The 16,903-nt window shown below is 39.6% G+C and overlaps 1 pseudogene; it reads right to left on the bottom strand.

Annotated features, from left to right (window-relative positions):
* Positions 1–2,956: 2,956 nt before the first annotated feature.
* Positions 2,957–3,739, bottom strand: LOC102132292 (zinc finger E-box-binding homeobox 2 pseudogene; annotated as a pseudogene).
* Between the last annotated feature and the right edge of the window lie 13,164 nt (positions 3,740–16,903).

Genomic DNA, 16,903 nt, shown 5'->3' on the forward strand with positions numbered 1-16,903 from the left:
GGTTTTGATTTACTATCTTGGAGCAGGGAGTAGTTTCAGGGACTTCCCCTGGGCCTTTCCTACTACCATAGCTCTTATTCTCCATGCCAGTATGGGAGTTCTGTCAACTGCTGAGTATGAAATTGTTGTTTATGCCTTTAGGAATCAGGGAAATAGCAATGGATAAGAATGAATCCACTGTGAAATGGACCTGGGCCAGGATTTCATTTATTGTTTGAACCCCCATAGGCACTCTCAGGGGCAATATTGGTACTTTGGGTTCCTGGGTAGTAGTGCCTACTCAGTTCTGTGTCCTATAGCCTTTGAAGGATTTGGGTATTCCCCTTTCTGTGGTGTACAGTTATTTGAATACATAGCCATAATTCTTTTCTTTTCATTGTTGCTGTTTTTTGCTTGTTGGGAAGAAGTGGGAAAGCACTACTATGCTCACTGGCTATTGTGTTGTAGGATTCTTTTGTTTTCCATGGGAATATGATCTTTCTTTAGTTGATGTGCTCTGGATCTGAGAACTCCTCAGGGCTGTAAACTGGGCAGTCAAGACTTTCTACCATTTGAGACCAGCCTGGGCAACAGAGCAAGACCTTGTCTCTACTAAAAATTAATAAAAGGAATCAGACAGGTATTGTGTTGCGAGCCTGCAGTCCCGGCTACTTGGGAGGCTGAGACAAGAGGATCCCTTGAGCCTAGGGGTTCAAGGCTGCAGTGAGCTGTGATTAGACCACTGCACTCCAGGTGGGAAATAGAGCAAGATCGTATTTCAGAAAAAAATAAAAATAAAAAAAGAGACTTTATACAGAGGCAGCAGACCTTAGTCTCTTGATCATCCATTCTCTGTGAACCTTTGTTTTTTTTTTTTTTGGAGACAGGGTCTTGCTCTGTCGCCCAGGCTGGAGTACAATGGGGGTGATCATGACTCACTTCAGCCTCAAACTCCTGGGCTCAAGATCCTCCTGCTTCAGCCTCCTAGGTAACTGGGACTACAGGCACATACCACTACACCTGACTAATCTTTGTATTTTTTATAGAGATACAGTTTCACCATGTTGCCCAGGCTGGTCTGGAGCTCCTGGACTCATGTGATCTGCCCGTCACAGCCTCCCAAAGTGCTAGGATTACAGGTATGAGCCACTGCACCTGACTGTCATTCTCTGAACATTTTTGGTGATGTATTTTAAGCAGTACACTTTCTGGTTGCCCATCTATTTTGCACCTAAAAATACTATGTTCTGTGAGCCATTGCCACGATCCCTATGGGACAGATGCCTCTGGCTGCCATTTCAGTCTTGCTGTCTATCACAGTAACTGGCTTCACATTATTCTTTTTCTGACTGTTAAGGGCTGTCTCCTGGCCTCTTCTATTCCAGAGTCTTATCCTCATTGCTATTAGGGAGCCCACTTCTGTAACAACTTCTCCTATCATCACTCCTGACCTACAGAGGACAATTACTGCTCAGTTTTGCACTGCCTGTGACTCTCTCACCAGAGCCCTCTATTGTTTTTGTTAATAAAATGTCCTCTGAGTCATCTTTTTTTTTTTTTTTTTTAATTTGGCTACATTTTTATTTGAGCATGGTCATTTTCAAAAGAAATTACAAATTAAAAATTCAATAATACTTTTACAAAGACAATTCAGAAAGATTGTTTGCATGGTATCATACATTGTATTTAACTGTCCCTCTTTTTAGCTAAAAAACAAGATAAAGAAAGTGGAATTTTCAGTGGAAAATACAGTGTTTTCGTAAGATCGTATCAAAAGTTCCCAAATTTGGAACTTCCAGTAATTGGAAAAAAACAAAAACAAAATAATAAAATTGAAAAATCCCATCTCACAATTAATGTTCCAAAACACAATAAATGCTCTTCTCTTTACATCAAATTTGCCCAAATGATCAATATCATGTTCCTTTTTTACTAAAATATAGCTGTATACTGAAGAACTATAATACTATGCACTATAGTATGAAATAAATAAAACTAGGAAATATAAAATGAGCCACACAAATAAAATGTTATTTGACCTAAAATTAAATGAATGCAAAAAAAATTTTTTGTTGTTGCAAAAACAGTTTCTTGTAATACTGACAAAATTAATGAACAAAAAAGTACAGAAAATAATTGCACAAACATATGTAAACTAAGGAACTGCTGCCTATTCTTCTAATACTGACATGGGTGCTTCAAAGAACAGGGTGAGCTTAACACTGAAGCTGGTGCAAAGGTAACCCATGTTACCCTCTTAATACTGTACAAGGATGGCACTGGCAGAAACACAGAGTAAAAGGTTTGCCTATAAGGCTTTTAAAACCACCTTACAAAGGCTTTATTTCTCATCTTACTTTTTCCTTTACGTCCAGGTCACTTTAAGACTTCAGTATCTTAAATTCACACATGCAACACTTCAAGTTCCTTAACAGAAAAAAAAAAAAAAAATTGAGGCCTAAAATTGTATGGTTACTTAAGCTGGAAAAAAAAAAGAGGGGGGGGGGAATTGATGAATAACAAAAGGAAAGTACAGAGAAATCATAATACTGATGCATTGTAGTGCGAGCAAATTAAAAAGGAATAACAATAATGATGTATGGTAGTGCTGGCACCTTTTTAAAATGTACTTATGTAAATTAGACATCGTTTTTTAAAGTTTGTACTGATAAGTAGGGTGCAATTTTTACAATTTCCTATTGTGCTTAAAGTATAAATGCTATTAAACACAGGAATTTGTCTCTGAACCACACAGGTTTTAGGCCTTAACACGGTACAAAATTTTTGCATAATGCAGTTTTTAACAATACCCAGCTCCAACTCTGTCTACATCTGTCTTGGCTGAACCGCCCCTTCTGTCCCTCTCCACAGCTTCCTGGAAGCGTCAGGCACGTGCATGAACAGCTTAACACAGCAGTGTTTTCAAGCAGGTAACAATACTACTGAAAAAAAAAAAGGAAGCTTCAAATGCAGTAGTTTATTCCATGCCATCTTCCATATTGTCCTCCTCGTGGTCTGATTTGGTTTCCATTTCCCCATCCTCCGAACTACCGTACCTGGAGTGATCTCCAGTTTCTTCTTCATCTTGTATCGTTTAGGGATCCGTATCCATACTTTTATTTTCACTTTCTTCCTCTTCCGCCTGGAACCCCTCGTCGCCATCTTGTCTGCCCAGCTTCCGGTAGCCATCCTCGCCCTCTTTCTCGCGCTTTTTCTGGCTCTCGCCATCCCTCGCCATACTCGCCCGCTCCTCCGAGTCCGAGTACCCTGGAGGGGTAATGCTCTGCAAGTAAGCCCGGTTCATTAGCAGCTCGGTGGGTTCCAAGTGCCCTGTCTCGCGCGCCTTGCGCCCCGCCGCTTGCCGCTCCTCCGCCTCCCGCTTGCGGTAGGAATACCTGCGATTCCTGTGCTGCGAGTACCAGCCCGAGTGTGAGAAGCGCTTGCCACGTTTATCACACTTATAGGGCTTCTCCCCCGAGAGAATGCGCGATAAGGCGGTGCTTGTGTATAAACGCTTTCTTACAAATCTGACACTGATGTGGTCTGTGTGTTCGTATTTATGTTGCAGAAGGGAACTGCTTTTCTGGAATTTCTTGCACATAAGTCACATGCATACGGGCCACTCTGTCTTCTTGATCTTGTGAGACAGACAGGAGTCGGAGTGTGTCATAACATCGAGGCCTGACATGTAGTATTGTGCTTCATCAAGCAGTTCTCCCTGAAATCCTTGTTTCCGTTGGTACTTGCTCCTTTGTTGCATGTCAGCAAAGGTAGTTGCTCCAGTTGGGCAGGTGTAGGGTATATGTGGTAGCAAGCTCATTTAATCCAGGGCTGGGTATGGTCGTAGCCCAGGAATACTGGTCTAAACTGGTGGCATGAAAGTAGGAGGGGGGGAATGCGCTTTGAGGTGGAAGAGCTGTGTATAAAGATTTGGCACTAAAAGGGTTCATCCCGAACACTGGGTTAGTGCTCTTGTTGTCCAGATTATTTGAATTTGAAAACTTCTTGAAAAAGTCAAGTTCAGAGGTTCATCTGAGTTTTCAGACGAGGAAGAAACACTGTTATGGTCTAAACTGATGAGCCATCTTAAGAACATATGTAGTTAGTACATTTTCTGTTCTCCTATGATAGACATGTTCTAGCATCCCTGCTTCTCTGAGGCTCAGGATTCCTTCCTCCAGAATTTTCCATGGCTGCTCTGGTCTCTCCTTTCTACAAGATGGACCACAACATTTCCCAAGCTCTCAAGAGTTACTCCAGTAATGTGTTAGAACAATCACGTAGTGTCCTTGCCAGATGTTAAACATTGTGTTACAGAGGAATGCCTCATGTTGAAAACATGTTCCCACGTGCTCAGGATCCACCAATCTGAGTTCCTGACAATACATGTTAGCACATGGTCCTACAGCTCCTTTGGCAAATCATTCCTTTTTTTGCTTAGCAGGATTGCCACTTCTCTTGTCATTTCTGGCTGAGGTTTGTCTCTACTTCCAGGTCTGGTGGCCAGTAGGAAAGGAGGAAAGAGATTCTGATGAAGGCAACTATTACATTGTAAAGCACCTGCTTCATTTTAGGTCTCTGCATATTTTCAGGCAAGAAGTTCTCTACCTTCCAAAAAGAGAGTGGGACACTTCTGTAGGTTCAGAGGGTTCAAAGGAATCTGGATGTCACTCTTCAAATACGTCTATCTGGATATCCCTATCCCAAATCTTAGGGTTCTACTACTTTGTATCAGGGCCCTGACTTTTTCACTGTATACTTACATAGGCTGGAAATTCAAGATTCTCTTAAATTCTACAAATTCTAAAATTCTGTGATTCTTAAAATGAGATCTGGTGCCTAATCTCAAGCGATGTCTGCCTGCTGGCTGTAGGAGATAAAAGTTTTTAAATGCTGCCGAGAATACCCTATGACTCTCTGCTTTAAGATGTTGAATAATAGATCCAAGCCTGTCATTTTTTTTTCTTTTTAATAAAACAATGCTGCTTGGAAACAGCTACCAGTTGCAGTTCTTATTATTTATTCTACATTTCTCAAGTGTCAAAGATACTGCATCAGCTAGTACACCTCCTTCCAATCGTGTCTCATCTTAGTCCAACAAAAGTAGAAGTCTTAGCAATTACAATGCTTGAATATGCCAGGGACAATCTATAATCCAGCTAAGACTAGTAGTGGGATTCTTATTGCCATTCAGTCAGCAAGTGACATAACTTGAAAAAGCCCATCCTTAGAGCCTCCTAGGACTACTCCACTTTGGGTACCAGTTGTCTTAGGCCGGCGTCCCTAAAAACAAAGTACCCATCCAAAGATGGGTATTGGTACTCAAGTGGTTTATTGGGAAAATGCTTTTCAGAGCAGGTGAAGTGAAGAAAGAATGATAAAGCGGAAGAAAAGCTAAGCAGGGATGTAGCTTCAGAGGACAACTAGTTTCAGTGTGATCTCAAAGTGAGTTTTGGAAAACAATTTGTACTACAAAGTTAACCCCACCTCAAGACAGTGGGCTAGCTATTGTTAGTCATTGGCTGTGGTCTGCCTCCTAAGAGAAGTATAGTTATTTTTATTTTTTTAAGCTGAATGTAAAAAAAGAATGTTTGCTGTTGGGAATGACCTAGTAGAAAGACTACATTAAAGTTGAAAACTAAAACTAAGAGGAAAATAAAAATGAGATACAGAATTGCTGCAGCTAAATGGATAAGTGGATATTTAAACAATATATGGGTTCACCTAAGATAGGAGCATGGAGTTTCATATGCAAAAACAGCAGAGAAGGAGGAGCAAAAGCAGAGGCTACAGTGAAGTGTGTTCAGGTCCCAGGTAGGTATCCCATGAGGTTACAAAGCAGAAGTATCAACTCTGAGTGGTGCTTGCCAGAATGGGGAGATGTCTTCCTGACACATGTCAAATTTGATCTGCATCTTAAAGAAGAATAGGAAGCATTGTTTAGATGGAAAAGGGGGAAGGGAAGAGTTTATACGTTTGCAGTTTTTCCCTTCTGAGGAGTTTATATTATTTTCCAAATTAAAGCAGCTTCTCTAAAAAATATTTCACAAATATCTTTCTGAATTGAGGGAAACAGCATTTATTCAAGATATACTATATGCTGAATGTAGAACTCATCCCTATTGGAAATAAAAACAAAACAAAACAAAAAACAGAGAAGCAAGAGATACAAGCTATTACCCTGCCTTTATGGCTTGAAAAGCCTTTGTCAAGCTGCCTACTAGGGAACAAAATCTTCAGGATCCACTTCCTGGCACTTCCTTACAGTTTTACTAATTTAAATATCACAATTCCTTCTTCTCAGCATACCCTCGCCAAGTACATTTGTTCTTGTAGACTTCATGTATTAATTGTGCATTTTTTCACTTTTGTTCAGATGATTGTATCTCCTTTACTCTGCCTTCTAGTGGCTGCCTGCCTTGGTGAGTGTGCGCCATATTGGTGATGAATACACTATCTGTGCCATGTTTTGTAGCCTTAGTCTTATGACACACCACCTAGCCACACATTACATGTACATAATCAAAGTAATTGGGATAAAAGTGTTGTTGCTGTTGATGATGATTGGTGATGGTGATGATGGAGAGAGTCGTCATGTGAATTCTCAGCACCTAACAATGCTCTGCAGAGAATAGACTTTTAATTTGCTGACTGGATGGATGGATGAAGGGTGAATATACGAGTTAATGGGTAACATAAAACTAGATTCCTCAGTTACTCTTACCCCTCACCTGGATATGCTCTTTTCAATGTGAAAAACCTAAACATCTATTATTCAGTTATGAAAGTTTCCTTGTCTTTCTTTACGGATCATTATGCTGCCAAGGGCTGAGTTTACTGTTTTCTGTTACAAGAAGGATTGTGCTTCAGTGAAAAGAATATGGATTTTGAATGTGAGGGCTGGTGTTAAAATATAATTCAGTTACCCCCTAGCTGTGTTATCTTGGGCCAGTCACTTAACCTCTCCAGTCTTTCTCCGTATCTACAAAAGAATAATAACAGCACACTCTATTGTACAAGATTTTATAAAGATCACATGAGATAATACATTAGAAGGTGTCTTGTGTGCCAAGAGCAGCACAGAAATGCGAGCTGCTATTCTCTTCTTTGATGCAGGCAATCCCAACCATCCTGTCTTTTGAATTCACAGGAGCTTAGCTTTTCAGATATGTTATTTTTTTTTTAAATTTCTGCCTAGAAAACATAAAGATAATGTGAATGCCGCTAAACCACAGGAAAATAGTAGAATAATAACAGCCTTTCACCTCTGTAGAACTCAACAGCATGCACAGTGTGTTACCACACCCACACACTCTCTCATTTGGTCCTTACACAGGCTCAGGGAGTAAATGTTGAAGTGTCTTCATTACTGCAGTAAGGCTGTGTTCCTGACAGCATTCCCCTCTGGAAGGAAGGCCACTAACCGAGCAGAGTAGACCCTGCAGCTGAGTAACGGAGCAGAGTAGACACTGCAGCTGAGTTCCCCGTGCAAAAAGGAGATGGGCTCCCAGTTGCCAGGAGTGGAGGCAAAGAGGGTGGAGGTCTGCTGTCTGGATTATTGTTGACTCCAACTATGATGTCTAATTTATGCTTCAACTTGACTGGGTCAGGGAGTGCCCAGACATTCAGTCTAACATTATTTCTGAGTATGTCCATGAGGGTGTTTCTGATGTATTAGTAAACTTTATTTTGTAGAAGAGGATAAAGAATTTTACCAATAAACTTTATTGTTTAGAACAGTTTAACATTTACAGAAAAATTGCAGAGACAGCACAGAGAGTTCCCATTTATGCCACATTTGGTTTTCCTTATTATTAACCTTTTACGTTAGTATAGCATATTTGTTACGATTGAAATGTTACAACCAGTATTGGTATATTATTATTAACTAAAGAATGTAATTTATTCATCATTCCTTAATTTTTACCTAATCTCCTTCTTCTGTTCCTGAATTCCTTTCAGGATCCCACATTCCACTTGGATGTTATAATTTCTGAGGTTCTCTTGGCTATCATAATTTCTCAGACTTTCCTTGTTTTTTTGATGACTTTGATGCTTTTGAGAATTGCCAGTCAGGTATTTTGTAGAATGTTCCTTAATTAGCATTTGTCTGATGTTTTTTTCTTGCTTAGATTGGGGTCAGGACTTTTGAAAGAAAGACCACAAAGGTAAAGTCGTACATTGGTATCAAGGGTAAACACTATCAACATGACTTATCACTGCTCATATTGACTTCATTACTGGTGGGGTTAGTGTTTGTCACATTTCTTCACTAAAGTTACTCCCTTCTTCTGTACCGTATTTTTTGGAAGGAAGCCACTTTGTGTAGCTCACATTTAAGAAATAAGGAGTTATGTTTTGCCTCTTTGAAGGCAGAATATCTTCATAGACAATTTAGAATTTTTATTTTTTTTATTTCCATAGGTTTTTTGAGGAAAGGTTGGTATTTGGTTACATCAGTAAGTTCTTTAGAGGTGATTTGTGAGATTTTGGTGCACCCATCACCTGAGCAGTATACACTGAACCCAAGTCGTAGCCTTTTATCCCCTTCCCACCTTTTCTGCCGGAGTCCCCAAAGTCCATTGTGTCCTTCGTATGTCTTTGCATCCTCATAGCTTAGCTCCCACTTATGAGTGAGAACATACAATGTTTGGTTTTCCATTCCTGAGTTACTTCACTTAGAATAGTCTCCAATCCCATCCAAGTTGCTGTGAATGTCATCAATTCATTCCTTTTTATGGCTGAGTAGTATGTCATTATATATATATACATCTATCTCACAGTTTCTTTATCCACTCATTGGATTGGGTATTTGGGCTGGCTCCATATTTTTGTGGGCAAAATGGGCATTTGGGCATTGAGCAAGTAGGCATTTGGGCTGGATCCACATTTTTGCAATTGTGAATTGTGCTGCTATAAACATGTATGTGCAAGTATCTTTTTTATATAATGATTTCTTTTTCTCTGGGTAGATACTCAGCAGTGGAATTTCTGGATCAAATGGTAGTTTTACTTTTAGCTTTTAAAGGAATCTCCACACTGGTTTTCATAGTGGTTGTACTAGTTTGCATTCCCACCAGTAGTGTAGAATAGTGTTCCCTTTTCACCACATTCACACCAACATCTATTATGTTTTGGTTTTTTGATTATGACCATTCTTGCAAGAGTAAGGTGGTTTCACATTGTGATGTTGATTTACATTTCCCTGATCATTACTATCTTTTATTTATTTATTTATTTGTTTGTTTGTTTGTTTATTTATTTTGTGTGTGTGTGTGTGTTTTATTATTATACTTTAAGTGCTGGGGTACATGTGCACAACATGCAGGGTTGTTACATATGTATACATGTGTCATGTTGGTTTGCTGCACCCATCAACTGGTCATTTACATTAGGTACTTCTCCTAATGCTATCCCTTCCCCAGCCCCTCATCCCTCGACAGACCCTGGTGTCTGATGTTCCCTGCCCTGTGTCTAAGTGATCTCATTGTTCAGTTCCCACCTATTAGTGAGAACATGTGGTGTTTGGTTTACTGTTCTTGCAATAGTTTGCTGAGAAAGATGGTTTCCAGCTGCATCCATGTCCCTGCAAAGGACGTGAACTCATCCTTTTTTATGACTGCATAGTATTCCATGGTGTATATGTGCCACATTTTCTTAATCTGGTCTATCATTGATGGGCATTTGGGTTGGTTGCAAGTCTTTGCTGTTGTGAACAGTGCTGCAATAAATGTATGTGTCCCTGTGTCTTTATAGTAGAATGATTTATAATCCTTTGGTTATATATCCAGTAATGGGATTGCTGGGTCAAATGGTATTTCTAGTTCTAGATCCTTGAGGGATTGCCACACTGTCTTCCACAATGGTTGAACTAATTTACATTCCAACCAACAGCGTAAAAGCGTTCCTGTTTCTCCACGTCCTCTCCAGCATCTGTTGTTTCCTGACTTTTTAATGATTGCCATTCTCACTGGAATCAGATGGTATCTCATTGTGGTTTTGATTTTTATTTCTCTGATGACCAGTGATGATGAGCATTTTTTCATGTGTCTGTTGGCTGCATAGATGTCTTCTTTTGAGAAGTGTCTGTTCGTATCCTTCCCACTTTTTGGTGGTGTTTGTTTTTCTCTTGTAAATTTGAGTTCTTTGCAGATTCTGGATCTTTGTCAGATGGGTAGATCACAAAAATTTTCTCCCATTCTCTAGGTTGTTTTTTCACTCTGAGGGTAGTTTCTTTTGCTGAGCAGAAGTTCTTTAGTTTAATTAGATCCCATTTGTCAATTTTGGCTTTTGTTGCCATTGCTTTTGGTGTTTTAGTCATGAAGTGCTTGCCCATGCCCATGTCCTGAATGGTATTGCCTAGGTTTTCTTCTAGGGTTTTTATAGTGTTAGTTCTAACGTTTAAGTCTTTAATCCATCTTGAATTAATTTTTGTATAAGGTGTAAGGAAGGGATCCAGATTCAACTTTTTACATATGGCTAGGCAGTTTTCTCAGCACCATTTATTAAACAGGGAATCCTTTCTCTATTTCTTGTTTTTGTCAGGTATGTCAAAGATCAGATGGTTGTAGATGTATGGTGTTATTTCTGAGGCCTCTGTTCTGTTCCATTGGTCTATATATCTTTTTTGGTATCAGTACAATGCTGTTTTGGTTACTGTAGCCTTGTAGTATAGTTTGAAGTCAGATAGCATGATGCCTCCAGCTTTGTTCTTTGTGCTTAGGATTGTCTTGGCAATGTGGCCTCTGTTTTGGTTCCATAAGAACTTTAAAGTAGTTTTTTCCAGTTCTGTGAAGAAAGTCATCGGTAGCCTGATGGGGATGGCATTGAATCTATAAATTACCTTGGGCAGTATGGCCATTTTCACGATATTGATTCTTCCTATCCATGAGCATGGAATGGGAATGTTCTTCCATTTGTTTGTGTCCTCTTTTATTTCGTTGAACAGTGGTTTGTAGTTCTCCTTGAAGAGGTCCTTCACATCCCTTGTAAGTTGGATTCCTAGGTATTTTATTCTCTTTGAAGCAATTGTGAATGGGAGTTCACTCATGATTTGGCTCTCTGTTTGTCTGTTATTGGTGTATAGAAATGCTTGTGATTTTTGCACATTGATTTTGTATCCAGAGACTTTGCTGAAGTTGCTTATCAGCTTAAGGAAATTTGGGCTGAGACGATGCGGTTTTCTGAATATACAATCATGTCATCTGCACACAGGGACAATTTGGTTTCCTGTTTTCCAATTGAATACCCTTTATTTCCTTCTCTTGTCTGATTTCGCTGGCCAGAACTTCCAACGCTGTGTTGAATAGGAGTGGTGAGAGAGGACATCCTTGTCTTGTGCCAGTTTTCAAAGGGAATGCTTCCTGTTTTTGCCCATTCAGTATGATATTGGCTGTGGGTTTGTCATAAATAGCTCTTATTATTTTGAGATACATTCCATCAGTACCTAGTTTGTTGGGAGTTTTTAGCATGAAGGGCTGTTGAATTTTGTCAAAGGCCTTTTCTGCATCTATTGAGATAATCATGTGGTTTTTGTCATTGGTTCTGTTCATGTGATGGATTATGTTTATTGATTTGCATATGTTGAACCAGGCTTGCATCCCAGGGATGAAGCTGATCTGATTGTGGTGGAAAAGCTTTTTGACGTGCTGCTGGATTCAGTTTGCCAGTATTTTATTGAGGATTTTTGCATTGGTGTTCATCAGGGATATTGGTCTAAATTTCTCTGTTTTTTTGTTGTGTATCTGCCAGGCTTTGGTATTAGGATGATATTGGCCTCATAAAATGCGTTAGGGAGGATTCCCTCTTTTTCTATTGATTGGAATAGTTTAGATGGAATGGCACCAGCCCCTCTTTGTACCTCTGGTAGAATTTGGCTGTGAATTCCGTCTGGTCCTAGACTTTTTTTGGTTGGTAGGCTACCAATTATTGCCTCAATTTCAGAGTCTGTTATTGGTCTATTCAGAGATTCAAGTTCTTCCTGGTTTAGTCTTAGGAGGGTGTATATGTCCAGGAATTTATCCATTTCTTCTAGATTTTCTAGTTTATTTGCATGGAGGTGTTTATAGTATTCTCTGATTGTAGTTTGTATTTCTGTGGGATTGGTGGTGATATCCCTTTTATCATTTTTTACTGCATCTATTTGATTCTTCTCTCTTTTCTTCTTTATTAGCCTTGTTAGCGGTCTATCCATTTTGTTGATCTTTTCAAAAAACCAGCTCCTGGATTCATTGATTTTTTGAAGGGTTTTTTGTGTTTTTATCTCCTTCAGTTCTGCTTTGATCTTATTTATTTCTTGTCTTCTGCAAGCTTTTGAGTGTGTTTGCTCTTACTTCTCTAGTGCTTTTAATTGTAATGTTAGCGTGTCGATTTTGGATCTCTCCTACTTTCGCTTGTGGGCATTTAGTGCTATAAATTTCCCTCTACACACTGCTTTAAATGTGTCCCACAGATTCTGGTATGTTGTATCTTTGTTCTCATTGGTTTCAAAGAACATTTTTGTTTCTGCCTTCATTTCATTATTTACCCAGTAGTCATTCAGGAGCAGGTTGTTCAGTTTCCATGTAGTTGTGTGGTTTTGAGTGAGTTTTTAAATCCTGAGTTCTAATTTGATTGCACTGTGGTCTGAGAGACAGTTTGTTGTGATTTCTGTTCTTTTATATTTGCTGAGGAGTGCTTTACTTCCAATTATGTGGTCAATTTTAGAGTAAGTGCGATATGGTGCTGAGAAAAATGTATATATTCTGTTGATTTGGGATGGAGAGATCAGTAGATGTCTCTTAGGTCTGCTTGGTACAGAGCTGAGTTCAAGTCCTGGATATCCTTGTTAACTTTTTGTCTCTTTGATCTTTCTAATATTGACAGTGGGATGTTAAAGCCTCACATTATTATCGTGTGGGAGTCTAAGTCTCTTTGTAGGTCTCTAAGGACTTGCTTTATGAATCTGGGTGCTCCTGTATTGGGTGCATATATATTTAAGATAGTTAGCTCTTCTTGTTGAATTGATCCCTTTGTCATTATGTAATGACCTTCTTTGTTTCTTTTGATCTTTGTTGGTTTAAAGTCTGTTTTATCAGAGACTAGGATTGAAACCCCTGCTTTTTTGGTTTCCATTTACTTGGTAGATCTTCCTCCATCCCTTTATTTTGAGCCTATGTGGATCTCTGCACATGAGATGGGTATCCTGAATACAGCACACTGATGGGTCTTGACTCTTTATCCAATTTGCCAGTCTGTGTCTTTTAATTGGGGCAGTTAGCCCGTTTACATTTAAGGTTAATATTATTATATGTGAATTTGATCCTGTCATTATGATGTTAGCTGGTTATTTTGCTTGTTAATTGAAGCAGTTTCTTAATAGCATTGATGGTCTTTACAATTTGGCATGTTTTTGCAGTGGCTGGTACAGGTTGTTTCTTTCCATGTTTAGTGCTTCCTTCAGGAACTCTTCTAAGGCAGACCTGGTGGTGACAGAATCTCTCAGCATTTGCTTGTCTGTAAAGGATTTTATTTCTCCTTCACTTATACAGCTTAGTTTGGCTGGATATGAAATTTTGGGTTGAAAATTCTTTTCTTTAAGAATGTTGAATATTGGCTCCCGCTGTCTTCTGGCTTGTAGGGTTTCTCCCGAGAGATCCACTGTTAGTCTGATGGGCTTCGCTTTGTGAGTGACCTAACTTTTCTCTCTGGCTGCCCTTAACAATTTTTTCCTTTATTTCAACCTTGGTGAAACTGACAATTATGTGTTTTGGGGTTGCTTTTCCTAGGGAGTGTCTTTGTGGTGGTCTCTGTATTTCCTGAATTTGAATGTTGGCCTGTCTTGCTAAGCTGGGGAAGTTCTCCTGGATAATATCCTGAAGAGTGTTTTCCAGCTTGGTTCCATTCTCCCCATCACTTTCAGGTACACCAATCAAACGTAGATTTGGTCTTTTCACATAGTCTTACATTTCTTGGAGGCTTTCTTCATTTCTTTCTACTCTTTGTTCTCTAACCTTGTCTTCTCGCTTTATTTCATTAATTTGATCTTCAGTCACTGATACCCTTTCTTCCACTTGATTAAATTGGCTATTGAAGCTTGTGTATTCGTCATGAAGGTCTCGTGCCATGGTTTTCAGCTCCATTAGGTCATTTAAGGTCTTCTCTACACTGTTTATTCTAGTTCGCCATTTGTCTAATCTTTTTTCAAGGTTTTTAGCTTCCTTGTGATGGGTTCGAATATGCTTCTTTAGCTTGGCGACGTTTGTTATTACCAACCTTCTGAAGCCTAGTTCTGTAAACTCGTCGAAGTCATTCTCCATCCAGCTTTGTTCCGTTGCTGGCAAGGAGCTGCAGTCCTTTGGAGGAGAAGAGGCATTCTGATTTTTAGAATTTTCAGCTTTTCTGCTCTGGTTTCTCCCCAACTTTGTGGTTTTATCTACCTTTGGTCTTTGATGTTGGTGACCTACAGATGGGGTTTTGGTGTAGATGTCCTTTTTGTTGACGTTGATGCTATTCCTTTCTCTTTGTTAGTTTTCCTTCTAACAGTCAGGTCCCTCAGCTGCAGGACTGTTGGAATTTGCTGGAGGTCCACTCAAGACCCTGTTTGCCTGGGTGTCACCAGCGGAGGCTCAGAACAGCAAATATTGCAGAACAGTAAATATTGCTTTCTCATCCTTCCTCCAGAAGCTTCATCCCAAAGGGGCACCCTCCTATGTGAGGTGTCTGTCGGCCCCTACTGGGAGGTGTCTCCCGGTTAGGCTACACAGGGTTCGGGGACCCACTTGAGGAGGCAGTCTGTCCATTCTCAGAGTTCAAACGCTGTGTTGGGAGAACCACTGCTCTTTTCAGCACTGTCAGACAGGGACATTTAAGTCTGCAGAAGTTGTCTGCCACCTTTTGTTCGGCTGAGCCTTGCCCACAGAGGTGGAGTCTAGAGGCAGTAGGCCTTGCTGAGCTGTGGTGGGCTCCACCTTGTTTGAGCTTTCTGACCACTTTGTTTACCTACTCAAGCCTCAGCAATGGCAGACGCCCTTCCCCCAGCCAGGCTGCTGCCTCGCAGTTCTATCTCAGACTGCTGTGCTGTTAAGGGGCAAGGCTCTGTACGCATGGGACCCATTGAGCCAGGCATGGAAGAGAATCTCATTTTCTGCCAGTTGCTAAGACCTTGGGAAAAATGCAGTATTTGGGTGGGAGTGTCCTGTTTTTCCAGGTACAGTCTGCTGCAGCTTCCCTTGGCTAGGAAAGGGAAATCCCCTGACCCTTTGTGCTTCCCGGGTGAGGTGACTCCCCGCCCTGCTTCAGCTTGCCCTCCTTGGGCTGCACCCACTGTCCAACCAGTCCCAGTGAAATGAACCAGGTACCTCAGGTGGAAATGCAGAAATCACCTGTCTTCTGCATCGGTCATGCTGGGAGCTGCGGACCATAGCTGTTCCTATTTGGCCATCTTGGAACGGATCCCCCAATTATTAGTATCTTTCTAGACTATTTAGAATTTTTCTGTATGGGAGATTTTGTCTCTTCTCCCACAATTATTTTATTTATTCTATTATCTATTGTATCAATGTGGACCCATGTTCATATATTTTATACCTTGGATTATAGTAAGTTTAAGCTGCTTTGGCTATTTGGAACTCTTTCTGTGAGCTCCTATTTCTTTTTGATATGTCTCCATCATTGTGTGTGTTTTAGTATTTCCTTACTTTCTGGCACTGCAAGATGCTATAGTCTCATCTTGTGTATTCCTTGCCCCAGTGCTAGAATCAGCCATTTCTTCAGGATTACCTGGTTTCTTTTATTGGAGAATGATATTAGAAACCAAGATCTGGGCTAAGTGTGTTCATTGCTATTAGGGTGCTGTTAGTTCCAGGCCTCTCAGTTGACAGAATAAGGAAATAAATGTGTGTATACTAATTCATGTATACATAAGTAGTATGCATAAAATTTATTAATATAATATCTACACATAGATATAATATTAATTAATTGTACTTATATTTTGCATAATATTGATACAGATGATATAATCTGTATCTGTTTTTACTGATGTCTCCAACTGCAGTCCAAAATCGTAGGAATTATTCTAGCTTTTCCCCTGGATTGCCTGTAACCTCCTACTATAACAGTGAGAAACCTGCTCTTACCATCTGCCATTCATTTACTTAACTGTTCAGTTCTAGCATATATATGTAGTAATATCAGAATTGTTAACTTGTGCAACCAGGAGGAACAACTTTATCAGCTAGAGTATAGTGTTTACGTATAATTAATTTTGTTTTTAGTTTTATAGACTCTAATCATTTCCAAATGTACTTAAGTGAGTACCTTTCCCTTCCCTCCAACTTCTTCACTGAAGATGTTTCATACATTTATAATACACTTAGATTGTTTTTTCACGTTGTGTGTTTCATCCTAGGATTCACCTGACCACTTAAATATATATAATATATATTTTTAATTTGCATACATTAAGACATACTCTGTGCAGTACAGTTGAATGAGTTTTGACAAATGCATAGTGAGACAGATATATTCACATTATCATACAATAGTTTTACCTGCCTAAAACAATGTCTACCCTAAGAATACTAATTACAAATTCAAATTCATCTGGGTATGTACAGAAATTTTGTACTGTCTGGGTATTCACAGTCATGAAAATCCCTAGCTAAAGTGTCATTTAATTTTCATTTATATTTTCTATGTTTTTGTTTCCCTGATTACATTACTTCTAATTTCTTCATATCTACTGAAGCAGCTTCATTGTCTGAGGTATTACCCAGAGTTCTTTGTCTCACATCCAAGAAAATTAAGGAGCATGGACACCAAGGGTGAAGTTGGAGTGAAAGTTTAATAAGCAAAAGAGGAAAGCTCCCTCAAGCAGAGAAGGGGCCAGAAAGAGAATTGCCAGCTATGAGGCTGAGTCTGGGGTTTTTATGGACTGGAAAGG

The sequence above is a fragment of the Macaca fascicularis genome, chromosome 5 (genome assembly GCF_037993035.2).
Source record: "Macaca fascicularis isolate 582-1 chromosome 5, T2T-MFA8v1.1".
NCBI lineage: Eukaryota > Metazoa > Chordata > Mammalia > Primates > Cercopithecidae > Macaca > Macaca fascicularis.